This window comes from Malaclemys terrapin, chromosome 1 (assembly GCF_027887155.1).
Source record: "Malaclemys terrapin pileata isolate rMalTer1 chromosome 1, rMalTer1.hap1, whole genome shotgun sequence".
Classification (NCBI taxonomy): Eukaryota; Metazoa; Chordata; order Testudines; family Emydidae; genus Malaclemys; species Malaclemys terrapin.
The window spans coordinates 128,472,423-128,499,565 of NC_071505.1; the positions used below are offsets into that span (position 1 = coordinate 128,472,423).

Consider the following 27,143-nt stretch of genomic DNA (forward strand, 5'->3'; position numbering starts at 1 on the left):
CTGTAAAGTGAAGGGAATCCTTTCCCCCGTGCTCTCTCAGGATTTGGGAGGTTAGAATTCTCTCAGCTCCATGCCTCGTGTCACTCGTCAGGCATGACTATTTAATACACTGTGTCTGACGAAGGCAGGATGGGGGCAGTCACAGGGGAATACAGGAAAAAATAGAGTGTGTTTGTGAATGAGGAATGTTCTCAAAGGTTTCAGAATTCTCCAAAAATAGACACACATTCCTGAGGAAAATGTGCAGTGCAGGTAGGAGTGGCGTGATACTTCTGCTACTGTTTAGGGGAAGTTGGGGAGGGAGGTGGAAAATATACTGGAAAATATCTTCATTCAGTTCTCTTGCTCGCTCGCTCTCTTGGCTTAAACATGAGAACAATTATTGACTTTCATCCCACAGTCCAAGCACATAGCTGCCAACATCTGTGTTCAAAGAACCCTTTGCACTTCACCATTAACTGAGGGCTTCACCTTCGCAATACTTAATGCAAAAGCTCATCTGTCCCATTACTGATTATCTGGGGATTGAAAAATACAGAATGTTTAGGACCCTGTAGCTTTTCTCTCTGTCTTTTGGAGTTGTTTCTTTGTTCAGTTTTTCATTTGGGGTTGTTGTGTCATGTACTGTGTCCCCAGTACTGTTTTCATAAACACACACACACACACACACACACTTACCAAAGTGCTGTGTATTTGTCCCACTCTGTATAATCTGAAGGGGGAGGGGAGATTCTAACCTGTCCCAACCCGTGAGGATGAGCAAATGTGTCTTATTCTCATACTCTTCATAGTCTCTTACTTCCTATCCTCCAAAGTTCAGAGTGACACCTAGTGTCGGTGGCCTTGAGTAACAACAGAAAAACACACACTTACATTGTTCTAGCTGTTAAAGCCAAGTATTGCCAGACAAGGTTATTTTTGCAGCAATGTGCACAGTTCCATTTGTTCGGAGGTGGTTAGAATAACCCCTCTAGGGTTTTTTCCCTTCTCTTCTCTCGCACTCCATGGGCAGCTGCTTTAAATAATAAAACACTGGTATGTTATGACCTAGAAATTTGTTACCAGGACTGGACATATCCCCCGGGTGGAGAAATTTATCAACATAGCTTTAGAAAGGGAGACTTTATTCTGTAGTTCATAATGGCACATTATTACACATAAAAGATCTACATTCCTTAGCTCCTTAGGGACCCAGTCCCACTCCCACTGAAGTCAATGAATGTCTTTCCATTGATTTGAAGGGGAGCTGGATCAGTGCTTAATTGCATATGATTTTCCTCTCCCTTTAGTCACATTCTGAGTAGTATATTTACCTGAATTTTATCAGCAGCAATATCTGTCTGCATTGTTTGTTAGAGTTACAGCTAAATAACTATGTGTTCAGCTCTCTATTCATATTTTCTTGTTTTGCTGCATTATTTCTGATCCCTTGTTTATACAGAGCTTTTAAATAAAAGCAAAGCCAAGCTGAAGACAGTAGCCAAGTACTTTTTGGAGTTTTAAAAATCCTGCTTTTAACTAATTGCTCCTAACACCTTGCTGGGTTGCAGCAAACCAGATGTTCTTCAACAAATAAGTCTCGCCACCTCCTTTATGAAGTGCATGTCTTGCCTATGGATGCAAAAACATCTTTGCGCTGAGACAAAGTTCAGGATCTATCAAACCTGTGTACTGCCTGTATCGCTGTTCAGATCAGAAACCTGGGCCCGCTTACAGGTAGACCTGGAGTGGCTAGAGCCATTCCCTATGCCCTGTCAGTGCAAATCCTGAGCATAAAGAGTATGACTTTGTGCAAAATGTCACACTCTTGCGAAAGGTCTGGCCTTCCTTCAGTCACTCACTATATTCAAAAGCGATCTTGCATGCTCTATGGCCATGTCACCAGGATAAACAAAACCAACAAAATCACCCGACGTGTGAAAGGGTGAATGCCTTGAGCCTACCTCGCACCACCTGCAATGCTGCCCCAAAGATTTGTGGATTCACAGGATTGAGCCAGATCTAGGAACTTCATGGTGTCTGGTGTGATGCCATCAACTGCGGGCACTCTGGTTGGTGCAATGGTCCGTAGTAGGCTACGCATGTTTGATGATGATGTTTGGTTACCAGCCTGCCCAAAACTGCTCTCTTCTCAGGGCTGGGGGGTCACAGATTATGTCCAGCCCAATTGCTATTTATAGTTCACTCAGTGTCCTTAAGATAGGACCAGGTTCCCAGGCTGATTGATGTTTAATCATCCAGAAAAAATTAGGGGAAGAGATGTCTCCCTGCTGAAAGCGCCATTCCACTGACTCAGCCAGAGGGTGAAGATCCCACCCTACTCATCTCGCAAACAGGCAGGAAATGGAGTATCCCACTTACATGGATGGTTATGGGTGGAATCATCCCCATTTCTTCTCCACCTATTGGGGGCAGGAGAGATACACACCCCTCCCCTGGCCTAGGTAGCTCTTTTCTGATGGTTATTTTCTGAGGCTCCTCCCAGGACCTATATATATCTAGTCAAAATCTGAGCCTACCAGCTCTGCTGGACCCTTTACCATGTTATGCCAGTTTGACTGAAGAACATCCTGAACTTCGCTTTCTCCCCCAGTCATGGCTGCTTACCAGCACCAAGGAAATAAGAATTCTGCTAATGATGAGCCCCCTCCCTCCCAAGCTGGATGGAGAGTGAACAGGTCCAAGAGAGCATTATGGAATGTGGAGGGATCATTTCCATTGGCTTTTCTCCCCACAAGTTGCTGCACAGATTCCTGATACACAGAGTTGATAATAAACAAAGGCTGGCGACATCTGGAAGTTGGTGGGTAAACCCAGCTCCTGGGGGTAGGAGCAAATGCAGCAGTAGGGAGAGGTGGGCATGAGCCACAGTCTGCAGGCATGGGAGAGCTACCTCCTGGATTGCTAGGAAGGATGGCACATATTGTACCACACATTCTGTTTGGCTATGCATCCCAGTGAGCCCTAACTGCACAGTATTCTGGGGAGAGGGGGTTGATGTCACTTTGGCTCTCTTCTTGCCAACATGTTTTGGGACATTCAGGTAGTTTCCACTCCATTCCTCTCCTCTGCACTGCACAATGAGGGAGGGGCGGTGATATGGCTGTACATAATCTTTGCTTTTAAAAAAAAACTCTCCTTGTGTGAAACGCCCTCACAACCTCTTCCCAATGCCTCTATTCATTTTTCTGCACTTCCTGGTCCATTTCTACTGCAGCTCCAGCCTTTCTGAGAGGAGTCACGCAAAGTGAATGGTAACATAGTCCATATTTTTCTGTCTCCTTCATATAGCCTCTGGCTTCTTATTCATTGCTCAACCCCTTGCTGCCCATTGAGCAGATATCTTCACAATGCTGTCTGTAATGATGCCCAGACCTTTGTCCTGAGAACTTCTGATCCAACCTTATAAAACTCAGTTGAGCACCCACTGCTGCATATGATTAGCCTGTTTTCTGTCCCACTGTTTAGTTCTTTGCATATTTTTGTGTAGAATTTCAAATGCCAATAACCCAATTTCTTGCACTAGTTTTGTTAGGTATCTCCAAGTTCTCATACCATACCCCTCACCATGGCATCTGTGCACCTTCCAGAGATACATTAAGCAACATGGCTAGTATCTGTCACAGCTTCTGGGCAGCACCTCACCACTCTCTCTAATCTTGACTAACCTAAATATTTTTGGACCAGATTCCACCACCCTTACTCACACTGAGTAGCACCTTACTCTTAGCGTAGTCCTGTTAATTTCTCAGTGTAAGGAGCTACTTGATTTGAGTCAGGAGGGCAGAATATGACCCTTTGTGAACAGGCAAATTTCACAACCTCACAACTTGTCCCCTTATCCAGTTGGACAATCTATTGAACAGCTGTGATCCTAGTATTATATCTAGACAAAATCTGAGTTAACACATTGTTGTTGCTTTCCTCTGAAGGACTGGTAACTGCTGGAGACTAGGTATTAGATGGACCGATTGTGTGTTACCATGGAAGTTACCTTGACACTGTCTCTGAAGCTTTTAGAACAGAGGGTGGAATACTAGTCCTATTAAAGTCAATGGGAGTTTGCCCACTGACTTCAGTGTGGCCAGGAATTCACTCCGAGTTTCAGATTTAGCCTTAATTTTCCAAACTTAATAGTTTCCCCCGCAGAGTCACTTAAAGGCACGGGGGAGGGGGTGTGTTTTAATTTATTACAGATATGGATTATGTTAGTTTTGATCAAATTCACTTTGAAATTCTACAGGCAAACATCTTATAATATCTGGGCTTTCTTCCATTAATCAAGCTTTACATTCACCTAAAAATGACCTGTACCAAGTCATTCAAATTTATGTGCACTACAAAATGAACTAGGCATTTGCCCTATACATAAATATGGTATGCCCCAATGACACAAATTACAAACAAATCTTAAATAGCTTTTTTGGCACTCCTGGCATTTAGAGTCGGTTTAAAACCGTTAGATTTGCCCCATGTCTAAGCGCACTTCCTATTTTTGAAAATAAGCCTAGATGTCTAATTAAGACTTTTTTTTTTAAAGTGGTCAATGGTAATAATTTAGCGTGCTTAATTAGCCCTGAAAATGTCGGTACATATTTTGCAAGTGTGCATGTGTGACACACACAGAGAGAAACCTGCAGCATTAAAATCCAGTTCGTGCATTATACACTTGGCCAAGGAGGCAACATTAAGTGCAATTTGCACCTTAGTATAATCTTTTAATAAGAATAGTTTAAACTAATAGATGACCTAAATATGTACTCATGCAGAGATGTCGGGCACAGTTAAGTCATTAGGGCAAGGGTTAAAATTACTTCAAAGTGCTGGCATTTGTTTCTTAGAGGATGGGTCAGGCAGGAACAGAAAACTCCATAAACCTCCAATTGACTTTAAAATTAAAAACATATGCTGAAGCCAGAAGCAATTTGGTTGGCTTTGTTCTCACCAGTAGGTGTCACTACAGTCAACACTGGTATGTCACAGGGGGCTTTTGAGAGACAAGGACATTACATTAAAGAAACAAAAGTAAATCCAACTTTCACAAACCTGATGTGCCTTGCTAGACTGATATATTGCCTTTGCCAGCCCTCGTCATTCAGTTTATGATGAGTACAATGTAAACTCTTGTGTCGCTTGAGCAGAATCATATTAGACGGTGAACTGAAGAGTTCAGTGCATATGTTGAAGATGAAAACACGACAGGCAAGTATGTCTCTTCATTTAGCTGCCTTTTAGGCTCTCTTTCTCATTGAACCAGATCCCGTTCTCAGTTATAGCTGTGTAAATCCAACATACACAAACTTCATTCATTTCAGTGGAGTTACTTCAGATCTACACCAGTTTGTCTATGATTGCCATCTGGCTCATTTTATACTGCATTTGAAAAAAAAAAGAAATAGACAACCACACAAAAAACATTTTCTAGAGAATTGCTTCTTTAAGGGGTAAATTAATGACATCTTTCATCCTGGAAGTTTTTTCCGGTATTAAAGCTATTGTTATCATCATAGCCATTACCATCATGGTATTTTCCAAGTGGTCACCTTTCCAGGTATGTCTATATTGCAATCAGAGGTGTGATTGTAGCTCGTGCAGTTTCATTTAGCTAGTGCAGCTAAAAATAGTAGTGAAGCCATGGTAGCCCAGGCTACAGTGCGAGCTGTAGAAACCTGCCAGCACCCCGGTACATTCTTGCATTCTTAGTCCTGGGGTCCGTGCTGCTGCAATGTCACTGCTAGTTTTACCCACACTAGCCAGAGTAAAGCTAGCCTGGGTAAGCCTATGTTAGCTGCGTGCACTCACCCTGCTGACTGCAGTGTAGACATACCCTTACTCTGTCCTGCCATTCATTATCCAGCTGGAAAGCACGGTAATTGCTGGGCTTTGTAGTGATCCACCTGACCTTTGTTTCCCCTGTTCGCTTCTTGAATCTCTCTTTAGTTTCAGCTCAGGATTCTAAGCAGAATTCTAAAAGTAGGGATTGGAAAGGCCTGCTCAGTCAGTTAATCCATCCCAAGGGAGGATTGTTCTTTACCATATATTTTCTATAGCCAAGATTTTCAAAAATCAATGGGTGCTGCTGGGTCAGAATGTTTGAAAATCAGACTGGTGGATTTAGGAGCCAACTTGAGGCAGGCATTTTTGAAGATCTTGACCAAATAGGTTTTTTCCAGTCTGGTTTTAAATGACCCAAAATGATGGGGCTAATATCACTTCCCTCTGGAAGCTATTCAAGACTCTCATTGACTTTAAATGACTTTGGATCAGGCCTTCAGTGATCACTCCTATGAGTTCTCATGGAAAGGCCTTATGAACTCCATGCCTTTTGCACAGAAGGCTGTGTTATTTTGTAATAATAATACCTAGCAGTTACCAGCTTTCCATCAGTAGATCTCCAAAGTGCTTGACAAAGATGGTCAGAATCATTATCCCTATTTTACAGACTCAGAAACTGAGCACAGTGCGGGAAAGTGACTTGCCCAAGGACACCCACCGGGCCAGTAGCAGAGCCAGGAATAGAAACCATGTCTCCTGAGGGCCGGTCCAGGGCTCTGTCCATTAGGCCACACTGCTTTGGCAATGAAAATTAAATCAAAGGAGCCTTGCTACTTATCTAGTCTTTGCATTCAGGCTGGTTCTGGCTGCATTTATTTAGTCTGGATGACACAGTGGGTCTAAAGAATTATCTTAACTTTCTCCAAGCCATCATGGTTTCTTGTCAGTTTGCTCAGTGGTCAGAGAGTTTAATCTGACAGCACCACATTTTTATATAGCTCTAGTACAGGGCTGCACAGGGCTAGTGAACCAGATGACACGTTTTATTGGCACCCTATGGGAATTGCTGTTATCACAAACTCGTAACAGGTGGCTGAGAAACTCATGAAAATAAGGTTTATTATTCGAGTTTTCCACCATGGCCTAATTTGCATATAAGCTATTCCAGGAAATATGTTCCTCAGTTCAGTGGAATCTCCCACTTTCTGAATGGTGATAACAATGCAAATTGCATCCAGCAGATGGTGTGATCTCATCTCTGGGCACAATAAAAGGATTTGGAGGGAGAAAAAAAGCTACCTAACAAACAAGTCCTGTTATTTCCCTTTAGGTAGTATGTGGTGATGAACTTTGGATCAAGTGGCTGTGTACGGAGTTCTCCCCCGTGCATTGCTGTGATCTCGCCCCACCCCTTCCACTGGAGAGCTGCTGACCAGCCAGGACCTCTCTCCCTCACACCACTGGAGAAACCAGGACAGACCGGGACATTTCCCTCCCCTAGAGAGATGCGGACCAGCCAGCCCTCTCCCCCAGTTCCCTGTCTATGGCCGCGGGACTCCCTCCACCCCCTTATTGCACTCCCGGAAGTGAATCAAGGCAGGGCCCAGCCAGAGTTTCTGGGACTGAGCTGGACTTGGCCAGCAGCAGGATCAGCCTGGCACTGCATGCTGCCGGAGTGTTGGGGAAGAGAGGTGTCCAGACTCCCAGGGCAGGACAAAGCTGCCCCATCCTGGGGATGTTGCACTTGCAGTCTGGCCCTGGCTTTGCCCGTGGCCTCCTGAAGAAAGAGATACAGGCAACGAAGAGTGCCACAGATTCCATCTTTTCTAGGCTGCTGTAGCCACTGCTCATGCTGCTGCTCCAGGTCGTTGGTGCCAGTTGCAACTGGGTTTGGGGTGCTGAATTTACTGCCCAGGCCACAAGGTGCCGTGACTGTACAGTGCTCTAACTGTCCTGTGTGGACCCTGCTGGCTTACTCTGTAGGCGTGGGCTGTGAATTCAGTGCCACAAACCCCCTCAAAATTGCCACCGCTTGCCTCATATCAGATCGGCACTGTGCTGTCTGTGCATGTACCATTGGGGCAGTGGCAAAGCATGCCTGAGCTATATGATAGATTCGCTGTATTTGCCATTTGTATTTAGTGACACACATTATACAGATGTATCTGCGTGTGCTTTGACATACTTCAGCCAGGAGGATGGGGAGAAGAGAATTCAGCACTCCCCCTAACTCAAGAAAATGTACAAAGAAGGCCAGGAGGAGGGGGAACAGGCTAGAGCATGACTCCGGATGGTAGGAAAAGTAGGCTTGTACTCAGTGATGAGAAAAGAAGTGACAGTTGGCAAGTGAACCATGCCAATGTCCTGACCTACAGGCACAGTTAAATGCTGAGACTTATATTAAGAGGTGACCTTAATGACATTGAAAGTGACATACTGTGGTGTGGGCCAAATTTCGCCCTGACTTCTGCTTTGTACAACCCCATTTGCTGCAAGACACCGTTAGGCCCTAAGTCTGTGTGAGACGGAGTAACTGACACGTAGCGATTCATTCTGGCAAAGGTGCAGAGCCGAGCACAAGGATGTAATATTGTTTGTTATCTGTAATGTGGTAGCTCCTGGGAGCCACAGTGATGGACCAGGACCCCCTTGTCCTAGGTGCTGCGGAAACACAGGACAAAAAGATGGTCCCGGCTCCCGGTCATGGAGCGATGGTTAGAACAACTAGGGAAGAGTCAGGGCACAGGACTATGCTAGCCACGCTCCATCCTATACTCGACACCCCCACTTGCCTTCAACATGCCCTGGAGATGTCCACTGCCAGCTGAGTGCTTGCAGGGTCATAGGGGTGTATAACTAGTTCTCAAAAGTCCCTCACTTCCAGTCACGTCACCCATTTTAGTCCCACAACTACAGATGTTGCTTACAGATTTGCTTCTCTGTTATTGCTGACAATTATTAAATTATTGAAGGTCCCTTACAGTTCATATCTTACGTTCCTGAAATCTCATGCTTCAGGGCTTCAGCTGGTCACCTGTAGGTGGAGTTTTTTGTCTCCTTCCTCTGAAGCATCAGGGATGGCCACAGCTGGAGATGGGACACTGGACAGGGTAGCCTGGTGCTCAGTGGTGGTACAGAGAATTCACTCTCTTAGGTGCCTGAATGGCTGGCTTTTGCTCACATGCTCATGGTCTAACTAGTCATCTATGGGGTCAGAAAAGAATTTCCCCCCAGGTCAGATTGACAGTGACCCTGGCGGGTTTTCACTTTCCACATGGGGTGTGGGATCATTTGGGTATATCTCACTTGACACTGCAGAGGCCTCAGACACACACACACACATTCTCTGCCCATGGCATGCAATAGCTTAGTCTCTTGTGGGGCTGTAACACTTTGGTCTAATTTTGGTGATTGGGTTTAGAGTGTGGGTGCCTGGGAGGTGTTGGTGGCCTGTGATATACAGATCAGACTAGATGATCTGAGGGGTCCTTTCTAGACTTAAACTCTGTGTGACTCTGTACTGGACATGCAGAATCATGAAACTGAAGTTACAGAAAGTTATTTACGCTGCCAGAAGGCGTCACACAACATTTTGAGTTACCTGCCTGACTGATTTGTCCATGTCCCTCATTTGGGCCTTGGCAGATTAGGAGGTACACATCAGAAGATAACAACGGCCATGCTGGATCAGACCAAAATCCATCTAGCCCAGTATCCTGTCTTCCAACAATGGCCAAGGCCAGATGCCCCAGAGGGAATGAACAGAACAGGTAATCATCAAGTGATCCATCCCCTGTCACCCATTCACAGCTTCTGGCAAACAGAGGCTAGGGACACCATCCCTTCCCATCCTGGCTAATAGCCATTGATGGACTTAACCTCCAGGAACTTATCTTGTTCTTTTTTTTTTTTAACACTGTTATAGTCTTGGCCTTCACAACATCCTCTGGCAAGGAGTTCCACAGGTTGACTGTGCCTTGTGTGCCATGGGCAGAGAAAAAAAGGCGGGGGGTTTGGCTTTCTATGCCAGGAGGCAAGCAACAGGAAGGTATAAAAGGGAGTATGATAAAGAAGTGAGGGCAATTTTATCTAATGTTCTGTCAGTTGCTTTCCCCTGCATCTTGGCAAGGGCTTAGACTAGATGACCCTTGCAGTCCCTTGGTTCTATGGTGAGTGTAACAACCACTATTTACAGCACCTCTGCATCCCTCGCTAAAGGTTCACACGAAAATGACCTCAGTGCCCCGTCTTCCCCGCTGACCCCCAACAACATGCACTGCCCGCTCATCAGCAATGCCCAGAATCAGGATTCAGCAGGATACTCGCACACCTGCCTAACTTTAAGCACGTGAATGTCCTATTGAAGCCAGTGGAACAACGACAACAAAACGTTCCCGCTTGTGAAGTGTGGCGATTTTCTCAAACCCCAGACAGTCAGAGGGTGAATTGGACAAGGTGTAGTTATGTATCTGAAGTTTGTCCAGGACACCAGGCCTAACATCGCCGCTCTTCCAAAAAACACCATGGTATCTTTTGGGCCCATTCTGGCAAGGTGCTGAAACCTATAGCAAGATACTCAGTGCCCTCTCCTTCCATTGCCATTTAAGGGCCCCCACAACTCGTCAGTCAACAGTAGGGATGGATGCCAAGCACCTGTCAAAGTCAAGATACAAGTTGATAGAAGTTTAAGTCAGAAGGAATTGAGGGGGCGCAGAACCTGGCAAGACTGAGCCCTCAATAGCTACAAGTGGTCAGGGCCTCCATTTTACCTCTCATTCAAAAGGAGGCATCTCCAACAGCAGAGTGCCTGCTGACACCAAACCGGGGCACTAGTTCAACACAGAGGGAGGAATGCTCCTGTCTGAAGCAGATCCCAACACCACACTACCTGGAACACGTTTTTCTTTATGATCTTCCAAACAAGGCTCCAATTCAAGAAAGCACTTCAGTCCATTCCTATTCAGGATAGCACTTAAACACATACGTTGGACTCAAACACTGGTTTCAAGTTATTGACTTCAGTGGGAAGTTGAGCATGAGTGTAAGTGCAATCCAGAATAGGGATGCTTTCCCGAATCAGGGCCTAAATACTGACCATGATCCAAGATTGTACTGCTGCAATTTCACTTCAAGTCACAGGGAGAAGTGTACTTGCCTTCCTTCCTGTTCCAATGGAGAAATTAAACTGCAATTTTTTTTAAAGTGATCAAATATATGTCAATATATAAACCTCTGAGCTCATTCCAACACACTATCCCCGGGTGCTCAATCATTTCATAATAGCCTTGACTCCCATTGGGGTGGTGTGAGACTTCAGGAGCAGGAAGTAGGAAGATAAATTAAAATCCAGGGTCAAGTTCAGAATAGGTGTAAATGGGTGTGACTCCTTCAAAGTCAATAGAGCAATGCCTGATTACATCAGATCTGAATTTGTCCCCCTCCCTCCCACCCGCAGCTTGCAGAACAACAGGTGCACCAGTCAGCTAAGGCTGAGAACATGGGTGCGGTGTTCTGACCTGTCATTCCTCCCCTTACCACTTCATTTTATCAAAACAAAAACAAGCCTCAAGGAATTTAAACCTGCTGTTTTTGTTCTGTTAATAAATACCAATTGCAGACTTGTTTTTCTTGATCGCGTTTTGGGGAGGGGAAGAAAATATTAGGAGCGCGAAGGTGCGAGGTCTGACTAGTTTACATTTATGAAGACCAAGGGGGCTGGAGTTGATAAAAGGGTTAAGCTGACCTCTTCTGAAAAGCACCCACCTCCGTGGAGAAAGGGAACGTGACAATGAGAGAACATGAGCTTTAAAAAAACAGCCGTAAAGAAAGCTTTGTGCAAGAGCATTTCATGTGCAGAATTATGCGCACATGTGGACTAAATTATCAAGAGTGGGCATTGAAACAAAACATTTAAATACATTTAAAAGCTAGGGACTAAAAAAAAGGAAGAGGAGAGGTTGCTAGAGAAAAAAGGACGAGAGATGAAAGAGGGAGAGAGCAGGACACAGTAACAAAGTGGATGAAAGTGGAAGGGCTGAATGACATTGGCGGCTGTCTCCTGTTCCGCTCATTCTTGTTTATCAAGCACCTTTGGAGTTCCTGCTTACGGGCCACGTCCTGCCTTTGAATGGATGCACAGGGCTCTCTCATGCACATCCAAGGACAAAGGAGAACAAGAGCATGTGGAGAGGAGGTAAGCACCATGGAAGAAGGAAAGCACTTCCCCCAGGAGATCAGTAAAGCCCCTCTACCCCAGCATTGTGGCTTGGAGGGCACAAGGGGAAGGAAACAGGAGCTATGGAGCAGCTGCTGTCTTTAATGTATTCCCCTCAAGACCTACCACATATCTAGATGGGACCAAAGGGCAGGGCCGGCTCCAGGGTTTTGGCCGCCCCAAGCAGCCAAAAAAAAAAATAAAAAATAAAGCTGCGATCGCGATCTGCGGCGGCAATTCGGCAGGAGGTCCTTCGCTCCGAGCGGGAGTGAGGGACTGTCTGCCGATTTGCTGCCGAATAGCTGGACCTGCCGCCCCCCTCCGGAGTGGCCGCCCCATGCACCTACTTGCCAGGCTGGTGCCTGGAGCTGGCCCTGCCAAAGGGTGCATTAGCTCCCATTCTGTGTCTTCATCCTCCTTTGGGAGGGCGTTACTATTTCGGCACAAGCCAATGGCTTCATGGCTCTTAAGGGCATGTCTACACTGCAACTGGAAGCAAGCCTCCAGCCTGGGTAGACAGACTCTGCTAGCAGGCATGGGCGGAACATGAATGCCCCCTCCCGGTTAGCTCCCCGGCCCCACCCCTTCCTCCTGAGGCCCTATCCCTATCCCACCCCTTCCACCCCCCTCACCTGCCAGAGCCCTGAGCCCCGCCCCACAAGGCCAGAGGAGCCCTGGCCAAACCACCCTGACCACCAGCCGCCTTCTGGCCCTAAGCGCTGGCCCCTGAGTGCCGACCCAACAGCCACTGGCCAGCCCCTGAGTGCCAGCCCAACCCCTAGGCCCCTGGCCAGCCCCCAAGTGCTGGCCCGATCCCTGGGCCACCAGCCGGCTGGCCCAACCCCTGGAGAAGGCTGGACAGCACAGAGAAGCACCCCTCCAAAAGGTTAGTGCTTCTCCTCAGAGATGCCCAAGAATGATGCAGTTTGGATGGCTGTTTCTGTGCTTGCCATTTATCTATCATGGTGCATTCACAGTGAATTCATGGGCTATTTATTCCCCTCCTGTGGTTTTTGCCATGGGAAGGTGTACTGTGGCCCACAATAAATATAAAGCTGAGTATTTACAATTCACACTGTGATACAAGGAAGCAGGCAAATGTTTCTGGCACTATCTGCATTGGCCAAGGAAACTGCAGTATGACAAGATTCTTCCTAGAAAGGTTACAACCACTAAGGCCCTGTCTATACTGAGATTTGGAACTGTGTACCAGCACATCTGCTGCTAACTCAAGCCTGGTCTATGCTCCAAAAATGGTGGTTCACCTGCAAGCATAGGCAAGGAATTGTCATGCTCAGCACTGTTCCTGTAGCCACAGCTGAAACCTGTTCTGGCCCTGCTGCCCCCATGCTTCTGCTCAGGTTTTTATCATGGTCACAGAAAAAGCACCGAACCTTCTCCTTGTCTACACTTGCAGCTAAAGCCCTGTTCAGGGGATCTTGTTGCTGACACCTGTTGTCAGCAGTGGATAATTTTTTTAGTGCAGAGAAGCCCACAATACCTGGAGCTTGGCCAGCATAGACAGGGCCTTAAATTAGACTAGTTCTATTCAGATGTATTTAGCATGGCCATGAAGTAAAAGTCAGTATATTGCCCTGATCACTGGAATCACAGAAATGTTTGGGCTGGAAGAAAAACTCAGGAGGTATCAAGTCCAGTCCCCACACTGAGGCAGGACCAAGTAAACCTAGACCATCCCTGACACGTGTTTATCCAAAACCTTCCAATGATGGGATTCTACAATCTCCCTTGCTATCCTGTTCCAGTATTTAACTATCCTTATAGTTAGAAAGATTTTCCTAATATCCAACCTAGATCTTTCTTGGTGCAGATTAAGCCAATTACTTCTTGTCCTACCTTCAGTGGACATGGAGAACAATTGATCGCTGCCCTCTTTATTACAGCCTCTCAACACATCTGAAGACTTATCAGGTCCCCCGTCTGTCTTCTTTTCTCAAGACTAAACATTTCCATTTTTAAAAAAAAACTTTTCTCGAAGGTCAGGTTTTCTAAACCTTACATCATTACATCCTCTGTTTGTTCACATCTCTACTGAAGTGTTTCATCCAAATACTCACACACTACTCCAGCTCCCACCTCATCAGTGCCATGTAGAGAAGAACAATTACTTCTTGTGTCTTAAATACAACACTCCTGTTAATACACCCCAGAAGTATATTAGCCTTTTTCTCAACGGCATCATATTTTTGGCTCATGTTCAATTTCTGATCCACTATAACTCCCAGATCCTTTTCTGCAGTTATACTGCCTAGTCAGTTATTCCCCATTTTGTAGTTGTGCATTTGATTTTTCCTTCCTAATTGTAGAATTTTTCACTTGTTTTTATTGAATTTCTTCTTGTTGAGTACAGACCAATTCTCCAATCTGTCAAGGTCCTTTTGAATTCTAACCCTGTTCTCCAAAGTGCTTGAAATCCCTCCCAGCTTAGTGTCATCTGAACATTTTATAAGCATACTCTCCACTCTGTTATCCAAGTCATTAATGAAAATATTGATGAGCCCTGGACAGACACCTGCAGAACGCTACTAGTTATGTCCTCCCAGTTTGACAGCAAACCATTGAGTTTGGTCAATCAGTTGTGCTCCTACCTCATAGTAATTTTATCTGGATCACATTTCCCTAGTTTGTTTATGAGACTGTCACGTGGGACTGTTTCAAAAGCCTTACTAAAATCAAGGTATATCATGTCTACAGCTTCCTCCCATCAAATAAGCCAGTGACCCTGTCAAAGAAGGAAATTGGGTTGGTTTGGCATGATTTGTTCTTGACAAATCCCTGTTGGCTATTACTTGTAACCCTATTATCCTCTAGGTCAGTGGCGGGCAAACTTTTTGGCCTGAGGGCCACATCGGGTTTCTGAAATTGTATGGAGGGCTGGTTAGGGGAGGCCAGGCTCCTGCCCCCATCTGACCCCCCCGCTTCTCGCTCCCTGACGGCCCCCCCAGGACTCCTACCCCATCCACGCCCCCCTGCTCCCTGCCTGCCCCCGGACTGCCCGCCCCTGACTGCCCCCCACCCCTCCATCCACCCCCTCTCCTTCCTGACTGCCCCCCGGTACTCCTGCCCCAATTCAAGCCCCCTGTTCCCCGCCCTCGGACTACCCCAACCTCTATCCACACCCCCGCCCCTTGACCACCACCCTGAACTCCCCTGCCCTCTATCCAACCCCCTCCCCCGCTCTCTGCCCCCTTACTGTGCTGCCTGTAGCACCGGTGGCTAGTGGCACTACAGCCCCGCTGCCCAGAGCACCAGGACAGGCAGCCGTGCCGCCCGGCTGGAGCCAGCCACACCACCGCACAGCACAGAGCACCGGGTCAGGCCGCGTCTCTGCAGCTGCGCTGCCTGGCAAGAGCTTGCAGCCCCGCTGCCCAGAGCATTGTGTCGGTGGCGCAGTGAGCTGAGGCTGTGGGGGAGGGAGAACAGCAGTGGAGGGGCCGGGGACTATCCTCCCAGACCAGGAGCTCAGGGGCCGGGCAGGACGGTCCCGCGGGCCGGATGTGGCCCATGGGCCATAGTTTGCCCACCTCTGCTCTAGGTACTTCCAAATTGATTACTTAATAATTTGTTCCAGTGTCTTTCCAGTATCCACGTTAGGCCAACTGGATTATAATTCCATGGGTCCTCTTTGTTCCTTTTGTTAAAGATAGGCACTAGGTTTGCCCTTCTCCAGTCCTCTGGGATCTCACCTGTCCTCCATGAATTCTCAAAGATTGTCAACAGTTCTGAGATTGCTTCAGCTAGTTCCTCGAGTACCACATGATGAATTTCATCCAGCCCTGCTGAAGGGGGAGGGATAGCTCAGTGGTTTGCGCATTGGCCTGCTAAACCCAGCATTATGAGTTTAATCCTTGAGGGGGTCATTTAGGGATCTGGGACAAAAGTCTGTCTGAGGATTAGTCCTGCTTTGAGCAGGGGGTTGGACTAGATGACCTCCTGAGATCCCTTCCAACCCTGATATTCTATGACTCGAGTACATCTAATTTATCTAAATATTATTTAATCTGTACCAGAGGCCTGTGTGTTTTGGAGTGTTGCTGTACTGCTGTAGTAACCTGTCCTCGCCCCATATGTTTAACCTGTAATAGCCCAAGCGGGCATCAGGGGTTCTCAAACATTTTCATGGCACAGGCTGCATCTTAATAGAGATTTCCCAGGGGCACCTCCCCACCCATTCGCAATTGCAAGACATCCCTGTGGCAGCTACAATGATTGCTGACATGGAAAAGGGACATGAGGAAAGTATTTTATTTTTAGCCTCTTTTCTTGTGCTTCAGCAGCTGGGAACAAAGAGGAGCCAGCGCCATGTGACCAGCCAGCTCTCCACAGACCAACTGAGAACCTACAAGGTTTATCGCTCATTATAGGTGCAAACCTACCTCTGTCTCACACATACCTGGTGTTATCCTGCTATTGATTGTTGCAAGCCCAACATCTTGACAAGTACCGACTGAGAGTAGTCTCTGCAGCGTTCTTTCCCAAAGAATGAGGGAGATGGACAGGAAAAGACTATGCAGGAAAAAGCAGCAGCTGCTGGAACCAGAACAAAGGAGGCACGTCAGCAAGAACAAACCCCTGTCCTTCCACAGCCCCTTTGTATTAAAAATCCCTAAGCCCTAAACATGAAGTAGAAAAACATGTACCTAGGTACTTGGCTTTAGCAGTTCTTTTCTGCTTTTCTTCTGTAGTGCCTCTCTTGCTCCAACCCTTTTTCATCCAGTCCCCTACCCACTTTCATTCCTGTCTCCATGGAACCATCTATTCTACACTGTGACAGGGTCTGCTTACCCCACACTAGCCCTGATAGGGTTAAGCAGGGGTGAAAGTAACTTCCTGAGGTGGGTAGGGCCTCATCCAGAAGAGGGGGGGCCTCTCACGATTTAAAGGCCCTGGGGCACCGTCTGTGGCTGGGAGCCCCAGGGCCTTTAAATCAACCTGGGGCTCCCAGCTGCGGAGCTGCGAGCAGGATTTAAAGGGCTCTGGGCTCCCTGCCGCGGTGGGGAGCCCAGAGACCTTTAAATCCCCGCCGCAGAAGCCGGTGCAGTCTGGCACGGCATACCGGCTTACTTTCACCTCTGGGGTTAAGCCCATATTATTGACAGTGGACTGGGCATGCTCCAAATGCTCTAGCAGTATAAAGGGAGGAAGCCCGGCTCATTCTGGGCTTGAGGCAGCAGGGGAAGGACTGGTCTGGGAAGTGCCTGTGGAGGGCCAGCCGTAACCCCTGTCTGTGCTGGGAACCAGAGCCTCCCTGGGCCCGCTTGAACCCTGGTGACTGGAGTAACCACAGGAGGTGACCGGCCCAGCTGACCACAGAGAACCCAATGTCTCATGGGAGACCCCCAACACAGACACTGGTAGGAAGTGACCCAGGGAGGGTGATGGAGTGGTACCTCCCACCCAGGAAGCATCAGCATGTTTTAGTAGGACCCTGCCATTGAGTCAGTGGCAAGTTGCTACACCACTGTGAGGGCCCTGGGTTGGGGCCTGGTGGAGTCAGGTGGGCCTGGGCCCCCCTACTGGGGATGCCACACCTCTTGGTGGGTGCCCCACCCCCATGGACTCTGGCTGCTAGGCCATGCTGCCCTGACCCTAGGGGCGTAAACTGTCATGTACACCATAGTACAAATATGCCCCTAGCCCCATTTTTAAACACTGGTGAAGCCCAACACCAGTTGCCTGCTTGGCCTGAAGCATGATTATATCTTTTTGGTAAACAGTTTTCAGATTGCAATGGTCTCAAGACTGGGTTTCTAACAAGGGATTTACACATTTTTGTCTGGGTCATCACTGAGCAGGCAAAGTAACTTAAAGGCAGGTGAGATTGAACCAATTTTTAAAAACAGGTGCAGCTGACACTTAAATTTTCATGTTGAATAGGTCTTTGTTGTAGCTTATTCCTTCTTTCTCCCATTCTTCTCCTATTTTCCCCTTGGTTTCTGTTCTTTTCCTCTTTCACTCATTCCTGTTCTCTTTATCCCTTTATTTTTCTTTCATTCCTTCTCGGTGCTTTTTCAATATTCTTCCTCCCTCTCTTATCTCTGTGCCTTATTACCATTTCCTGTTCTGCACCAAATTCAGCTGAATACATGGGGTCAAATTCTGGTGTAAATAGGTGTAACTTCATTGGAGTTAATGGAGTTGTGCCCACTTATACTAGAGCCAAATCTGATTCTTGGGGCTGGAGATTAAGGCCTTGTCTGTCTACAGAAATTGCACCAGTATAATGTTCCTTATGAGAAATGCCATGTCTCAACACACATGTTGTCTCTCATTGATGGCTCTCTGGATTTGAATTCATAGAGGTTACTTTAGTTCACAAGCAATACAACTTTTCTCAGATCGTATTAAATGAGTTTAGTGGAAGTGTGACTGCATCCCACTTCTGATTTAAGTGTACAAGTTGTCCTTCCGCTGCTGTCCCGCACTGCACCAGTCACTGCAAAACTGAGTCCTTGAGTAACTCCAGAAAGACCCACTGCCTCCGGGATGCCACCATCTCTCTTAGGCTGTGTCTTCACTGCAGAGGTAACTCTGGTTATCTACACCAGGAGTGGGCAAGCTACCGTCCACAGGCTGGATCCAGACTGCAGGATTGCAACCCCCGTAGTGCCGCGAGCCCCATGCCGCTCCCAGAAGCAGCCTGCACCATGTCCCTGCAGCCCCTGGGGGAAAGGGGGCAGAGAGCTCCGTGCACTGCCCTCACCTGTGGGTACCTCCCTCCGCAGCTCCCATTGGCCAGGAACAGGGAACCGTGGCCAATGGGAAGTTTGGGGGAGGTACCCACAGGCAAGGGCAGCACGCCGAGCCCTCTGCTTCCCAATCCCCCGGGGCCGCAGGGATGTGGTGCTGGCCTTCCGGGAGTGGTGTGGGGCCAAGGCAGGCAAGGAGCCTGTCCTGGCCCCGGTGTGCGCTGCTGCCACCCCGGAGCCACTCCAAGTGGCACTGAGATGGAGCCTGCACCCCAACCCCCTTCCCTGAGCCCCCTGCTGCACCCTGTACCCCCTTCCTTGAGCCCCCTTGTACACCCTGCACCCCTCCTCTGCCCCAACCCCTGGCCCTGAGCCCCTTCTTGCACACTGTACCCCCTCCTGCACTCCAACCCTCTGCTCCAGCCCTACATTCATGGCCCTGCATGCAATTTCCCCACCCAGATGTGGCCCTTGGGCCAAAAAGTTTGCCCACCCTGATCTACACTCAAGTCATCTCCTCTTATGTTACCCTAGCATGAGTGGAAGTGGCCACACAGCACAAATAACACTTGAGCTGCAGAGGTGGGATTAGTAGCACACAGTGGCTGTGTCAGTAGCTGAGAAGTTTGGGCAACTCTAGCTGTCTATCCCCGGAGGGGCCAGTCAGCTCAAATTAAAAGCACCACCACACCAGAGTTAGGGTTTTGTGTGTGGACAGGACTTGGATTAGGAGCAATACTTCAGTTATAACTCTAGTTAACTCTGCAGTGAAGCCAAGCAATGGGAGCTCATTTTCAATCTCTGCAAGCGACAGGTGTGCAGTGTTCCTCTGAGCCTTCTCCATGCCGACAGCAAAGTTTGGAAGTTGCCCTGGCAACAGATGAATACTGGGATAGAGCAGGAGGGATCACTGGAGTTTGGCCCTTCCACTCACAATTCCTCTGGCCTCCAAGAAGTATCCCACACTCTGCCATGAAAGTTGCCCAACATGCTGGGAGCCTGGTGGAAGTACAAAGCGCCCTGGGATACCACATTACAATATACTACACTGATTCCACACTATGCTGTGCAGGTTTGTGGCGTGTGCCAATGCCAAGCACAATGAACACATGCAGTGGGTGTGTTTAGTTACCTCAGTTTAACTATATCAGTATCACTTATCGTCATGCAATTTGTGTGTACGGACAAGGAGGTAACCTAAGTCTTGTTTTCAATAGCAATTTAGGCACTTATGAGTCTAGAGTATACTATCTTTCAGTGTGACTTAGGCACCTAAATCTCTTTGGAAAATGGGAATTAGTCTGGTATGTTACTTAGGCCCAACTCCACAAAGTTATCTAGCACTTGACTCCCATAGATCTGGGCCTGAGGCACTTTTGAAACTTTTACCCGAGGCCAAGGCCTTAGACTTGGAAAAGCTGTTTAGTTCTTGCTCCTTTAGATGATCCCACCAGTAAGGATCATCTTTTTGTTCTGTAGCTGTACGGCGCCTAGCACAATGGAGCCCTGGTCACAGCCCAGGGCCCAAGTGCTATGATATAAATAATAAATAAGGCTAAGATTTAGTCATAGGTACTGTATTTTGGGTAAAAGTAATGGACAGGTTATGGACAAGAAATAAAAATTCATGGCCCGTGACCCGTCCATGACTTTTACCAAAAATACCCCTGACTAAATCTCAACTTCTGGAGCCCTGCTGCTCCAGGGGGCCCCTGCTCCAGTGATGGGGATTGGCTGCTCCCCTCCCCCCCCCACCAGCAGCTGCTCCCAGGGACCGCTTTCTGCTGCCCCAGGACTGCTGCTGCTCGGACAGTCCCCAGGGCGTCCCCAGGACTACTACTCAGGTGCTCCCTGGAACCAGCCACACCATCCGCTGCTCGGACAGTCCCAGGAACCAGTTGGTCCCGGGGCCACTCTTGCAGTGGTGGGTGCGGCTGGCCCCAAGGCAGACCCCCATCGCACAGGCACTCCCCGGGGCTGCCCCCAGGACTGCTGCTTGGGCGATCTGTGGGATCAGCCACATCGGTTGCTGTTTGGGAGGCCCCAGACATCTGGCCCTAGGGACTTCCCGAGCAACTGGCCCTGGGTTGCTCCAGCAGTGGCCAGTGAGGCTGGCTGTGGGGCCCTGGGGTCAGCCACACAAGCCACTGTGGAAGTCACAAAGTCACGGAATCCATGACTTCCGCAACATCCGTGAAAAAATCAAACCCTTAATAAATAACAATATTACTGGCACCTGAGAGGAGGACAGGGGTCAGAAAAGTTTTACTCCAGCATGTGGGCTATATTTTAACAAGGCTCCAGGCCAAATTTGTTCTGTGGGCTGTAAATTGGCCAACCCTACTGTAAATGATTGACATCAGAGAGGCTGAATCATGAATGTGAGCTGATAGGGAACCGAATAAACATAAGCAAAGCAGCCAACTATACCCACAATAGTTACATTCAGTGTATCAGCCCCAACAACAGTTGTCCCACCTCTGCCCTACCTGCAGCAAATCCTGTCCAGTTAAAAAAACAAAGCCTTTACAGCCAGGAACTGACTCACGAGCTATAAAATCCACTTGTTTTGGTTATGAAACAACTATTGTCATAACCATCAAATTAAATGAGCCCACACATACAAATATACTTATTCTTAACATATCAAAACCAAAATGAGTTTATTATAGCACAGTTATTACAGTAAGGAGCACCTGCAGCAGCTATGATGATTATTCAAAAGTCTCCTTTGCAAAATGCTTGGGGCAACTGCACTGACAGAAGTGGTGTTCATTATGGACAGTGCTTTGCTTGAAAATTATATTAGAATAGGCATTACATTCCAGAGTGCAATCCAGACCAGTGAGGAGCTGTGTCCCTACCTGCCTGCAACCTGGGGTGCCTCACAATGCTTTGCTGCTGTAGTTCCCAACCTGGGCTGCTCTCAAACAGCCTATCAGCATGCAGGCCACACCCAGAGTGTCTGTGAATAATCCCAGCCCTGGTCCAACTCGGACCCAACAGCCTGTCAGCAAACACCAGCCACATGCTGGCTTCCAGCAGCTGTGGTTATATGCAGGGTGACCCAACATGCTCCCTGTCCTGGATTTCCCCCCAAACATGTGTGTGCTGCACTGTCCAGCCCTCTCCTGGACAGTGCAGATATATTGGGTCCATCGCTCCTCTAAGGGGACCAATATACGATAGTTTGCTAGCCTAACTGGAGTTACCCACACAGTTCACAACACTGGATTAGTTTTGATTAAAGACTAAAACAAGTTTATTTAACTACAAAGAGAGAGGTTTTATGTGAGTTCAAGAATCAGGCATTAGAGTCAGAAACAATTATAATAACGATACTACACTTTCTAGTACTAGACTTAACAAACTAGACTTGGTTCAAGGTGAAGTCCCTTACCACATTTCCAGTAACATTGCTGACCAAACTCTTAGGCCAGGGTCTGCTCCCAAAATCCAACAGCTGTTTCTTTTGGTTTCTTAGGTGAAAAAGAGAGAGATGGATAGGGAGAGACAACTTGGGGTGTTTTGCCCCTCACTTTTATAGTTCAGTTACCCTTTGAGATACATTTTCCCAACAGTTACCCCTAGTTAAAGTTCATTCAAACAGTAAAGAAGGCAGCATGGTGCCTGGTGGTGAAAGAAGATGCACGTGCCTTCTTCTCACCTCTGTTTGCAGAAGTGCAGATTCTCCTTGTCTCCCCTCTTGCTGTCTGAGGACCCTGTTTACAATTTACATGGAAACTGAGGTAAACACACACTCCTTTGTTTAGGACCTACTGGAGGACCTGCCTAACGGGGGCTATGTACCACCAATATCATTCAGGGGAAGTCATAGCTTTATATATGATGATGCTACATACATTTTACCATAATATTACTGAGCAGCAAGTTATTAGTTTTCAAATGATACCTCACAAGGCATATTTTGTCCAAAGATTACTACAATGATGTATAGGGTGTGACTACAGGAATGCATTCAGTTACAATATGATTCAGACATGGTGCCACCATAAAACAGTTTTTAACATAGTGGGGTGGCCAGTTTGAAAAGACCCTCAGTGTTCCAGGCTCTGTTCAAGGACTATAGTCTTTAGCATGAATCTGAAAGTGGTTCAGCACCATCTACAGCATCTACCCAAACAGGTTCAAAGCCGGATTATTAGATCAGGGCCCCCATTGTGCTAGGCACAATACAAACAGAGACTAAGAGACAGCCCTGCCCTTGAGAGTTTACAGTCTCACTAGACAAGAGGGACAAACTGTGGGAGAGGAAACAGAGCCAGAGAGGTGAAGTGATTAAAAAAAGGTGTGATACGAATCCGTGGTGCAGAAGCCAAATCCCCCCAAAACAGCTGTTTCCAAGGGTGCAGTGGAAACATCTGTGACTGGCAGCTCAGTGCAGGATTGATGCCCAAGCACTTGTCTACCCATGGAGTTTTTCAGGAACAGCAATTAAGGTTGTGTCTATGCTACAACTTCTGCTGCCTTGGCTGTGTCAGTCAGGGTGTGAAGAAGTGTGATCCCTGACCACGGAACTGTGCCAGCAGTTATGCCAGCAAAACTGCACTTTTCCAGTATAGCTTGTTTCATTCAGGGATGGTGGAATAAGCTATACCAGTAAAAGCACAGCTTTGCCAGTATAAACTGCAGTCACACTAGGAGCATGTGACATGAGTGCTTCTGGGTTCACAGCCAACTACTGTTAGGCTCCCAGTTGAGTGCCTAGCACACAAGGTCTTTATTTAGTTGTCACCCCCCTTCAGGCAGGGCACCACCTGCAGCAGTCTTACCCAGCAGCAACAAGCAAGGCATTGGCAGCAAATCACAACAGTAGTGCCACATCAGGCCTACCTTCCCCCAGGGAGGCTATGGCAGGCAGCAGTCTCTCAAGCAGTTCCTGGCTCCAGGCAAACTTCTCTTACACACTGCAAGTGAAAGTCTATTCTGCCTCCCACCAACTGAATGAGTTGGGCTCGCTCCTTTGACCCCTCCGTCCAAGGCAGACACCTATAGCAGGTGTAGCAGGGAGACGCAAACAAAGCCCACAGCAGCTCATTAACCCTTTCCTGGCCAGCATGGGGTTTGTATATCCCACCACAGAGCACTTCGCCGGAATAGTGTATGGTGGTAAAGCACTCCTAGTGTAGGAATTCCTGAGTAACTCCAAGTGTAGACAAGCCCTAAGCCTGCCTTTCTCCCTGTCCATAACCACAGTTGCAGTCAGTGAAGATGCAGTAGCTGGAACTCCATTGTTACGAGAGAGGGGTATCCAGCAGCATATTCCCAATTAGGGGAGTGTCCCCCCCCCCCCATTTGGAACTCACTGCTCCCCTTGCTCCAAAACAAGCCCAAGTTTACTGATCTTTGGAAGAGCACTTTGCCAGGTCTGTCTGTTGTCCCTGGCTTTTAGGGAGCAGGGGAAGATTTGTCAGGCTGGCTGGCTTGTGTGAGCCCTGGCTTATGGATCTTCAACTTCGTTCATATGTTTGCTGCTACTTGTTTTTTGTAATGATCTGGGAGTAATTAAAAGTATCTGCTGATTTAATAGAATGATCTGTATTTTCAAAGGATTGTCAAGGGCACCCCAGGCCAATAGTTTCAAAAGCAACTGGTGATTTGTGTGCCTCAGTTCTGGGGTGCCCTCCTTGGGACACTTTTAATGGCATTGATTTTGTGAGGTGTCTTAATTATGGTACTCAAAATCACTAGTCACTTTTTAAAAATGTAGCACTAGAGCCTTGGGACATGAGCTCTTTCTTAGCAGTTTGCTATAAATGTATACAAATAATGCAGAGGTTATGGCCTATAACGTGCTTACCAGAAATTGTCAACACAACCTTTGTGTGTGTGTTTGTGACAGAAAGAATGCATAAGAGGATGCATGTGTTTGCGGGATGGAGGAAGGGAAAGAAATTTTACTTCAAGTGAGGGTTTTGTTGTTGTTTGTTTTAAAAATAAAGTACAAAATGTTACTGCTGGAACAGTGTTGCTCTGTGCTCTGGCCCTTTTCCAAGACAAGATTTAAGTACTTACTGAGGAAAAGAAAACCATCGTATTTGACTTTCTACAGTATACGCTGTATCATTTGTTATAAACTATACAGGAAAAGAATCAAATGACTGAATAACTAAATACCAGCTCTGTAAAGCTGTGCAGAAATAACTAGGCTCCAGGGCCTACGCTACTACTCTCCATTATAAAAGTATAGGTACAAAAGAAATATGGTTTATTTGAAATATTTTCAAGTTCTGCCAGTAATAAAATTGGGTCTTAACATCATCCCTTTTCCCCAGCAACACAGAGGGAGAGAAGAAAGCTGTTGAAGATATTGTAGCTCTCCTTACTGAAGGAAAAAATTTACACACACTCTGATGGTGGAAAAATATAAATAAATAAATGAAATGAAAAACCCAAGCAAAAAACAAAAACCAATTAGTGTAAACTAAACTGATATAGGGCACTAGGTGTGCACACAAGGAGGTTGTACCGATCAAAACTAAATCGGTTTCTAAACGGATTAAATCAATGCAATTTTCACATGTAGAGAAGGGGTAAAAAAAATTAAACTACGTAAAACCCAGATCCTCAAAGGTATTTAGGTGCCTAATCCCCACTGAAATCCCATTGGGAGTTATATGGCAATATCTTTGAAGATCTGGGCCTAAGTGATTTAGGAGCCTAAGTTCCATCAAAGACATTACTTAGGCACCTTAGAGCCTAAATCTCATTGACTTTGAATTGACTTTTGAAAATAGAATTTAGGCTCCAAAGTCAGTTAGGCTCTCTTGAAAATTTTACCCAAGGCTTTGTACATATCACATATTCAATTTGTCATGTTAGGACCCAGTTCTGCAAACACGAATGGATGTAGCATTTACTACAATCTATGCACTATAGTAAACACCATGTCCAGAGTAAATGTTTGCAAGTTTGGGCCTTACTATGTCTTTCTAAAAAAAAGATAGTCTAGCTCAAAGCTATGGGCCTAATGCCGGGATTATTGGGTGAAATTCTCTGGTCTGCACTATGCAGGAGGTCAGACTAAATTATCAGAGTGGTTCCTCTGGTTTTAAAATATATGAATCTATCACAAACTTTAATGGAGCCATTCACAGTAGTAAATACTACATCCACAAGTCAGTGTCTGCAGAATTAGGCCTTTCATTTACTTACATTGGCAAATCTGTCAATACAGAACCCTGGAATAATTAATCTGAGGAAAATGTGCAGGATTTATAAAGAACAGATATAATTCAGACTAGTATCAGGGGGTAGCCGTGTTAGTCTGTATCTACAAAAACAACAAGGAGTCTGGTAGCACCTTAAAGACTAACAGATTTATTTGGGCATAATCTTTCGTGAGTAAAAACCTCACTTCTTCGGATGCATAGAGTGAAAGCTACAGATGCAGGCATTATATACTTACACATGGAGAGCAGGGAGTTACTTCGCAAGTGGAGAACCAGTGTTGACAGGGCCAATTCAATCAGGGTGGATGTAGTCCACTCCCAATAATAGATGAGGAGGTGTCAATTCCAGGAGAGGAAAAGCTGCTTCTGTAGTGAGCCAGCCACTCCCAATCCCTATTCAAGCCCAGATTAATGGTGTTGAATTAATTAATTAATAATTCAGACTATCCATCAAACAAATGCTTAGGGGGGCATATGTATATATATGCTCACAAACCCCAAACAGAGGGTCCCACTGGAGTTGGATTCCAAATGTGGTCACACATGACGCAGTATTAATAGCCTTCATTTACCTTGTCTCTCCAATATCCTGGGACCAACAAAACTACAACAGCACTGCGAGCACAGATAATTCAGGGAAGTGGTGTAGCTATGACAACAAAAAAACTCCTTCTGTCAGAATACACTGCATCTATAGTTACATCAGCATAGCACGAGTAGTGTCGGCAAGGCCTTAGTAAAACTCAAGTGATCAATCTCTGCTGTGAGTTTGCAGTAGCACAGGTAATAGACCTCAGTGAAATTTTTCAAATTAAATGTTTTTGCACCAAAAATATGCATATTCAGGTCAACTGAAACATTTTGTAACAAATTCACCAAATTATTTCAGACATGAAAAAAAGTTCTGAAAAAGCAGAAGTGTCTCATTTTTGACATGTTTTAAAGGAAACATTTTGATTTTTTTTATTCAAAACGACTTTAGAATTTTAGAAAGATACTTCTACTTTATTTTCCAAAAGATTATAAAAAACCACAAACAAAAATAAATGTTTCATTTTGGGTTGAACAAAAAGTTTTGTTTGACCAAACAAATGTTTTGACTTCTTTTTTTTTGGTTTGCTGAAAAATTTAAAAAGAAATATTTTGGATCAATCCCAAATGTTTTTTTAGGCTTGGCCACCAAACCAAAAAATAAGTTATTTGCACAGCTGTAATAGCTAACATCCATTAGTTATCCCTCAGTGAAATATG

The 27,143-nt window shown here is 46.4% G+C and overlaps 1 long non-coding RNA gene across 7 annotated transcripts in view; it reads right to left on the reverse strand.

The window, feature by feature from the left end:
• Positions 1–27,143, reverse strand: part of LOC128842623 (uncharacterized) — a 53,606-nt gene that overhangs the window by 16,008 nt on the left and 10,455 nt on the right. Inside the window, exons 2-7 of one of the 7 annotated variants that reach the window (XR_008446082.1) lie at positions 26,129–26,285; positions 22,367–22,421; positions 22,100–22,178; positions 16,404–16,540; positions 15,697–15,789; positions 1,128–5,373 (exon numbers count right to left, since the gene is read on the reverse strand). This is a non-coding gene — a long non-coding RNA (uncharacterized LOC128842623). Of the gene's footprint in view, positions 1–1,127; positions 5,374–15,696; positions 15,790–16,403; positions 16,541–22,099; positions 22,179–22,366; positions 22,422–26,128; positions 26,286–27,143 lie in introns of those variants that run through there. The other 6 variants (XR_008446060.1, XR_008446053.1, XR_008446078.1 and 3 more) reach the window with 6 other exon arrangements.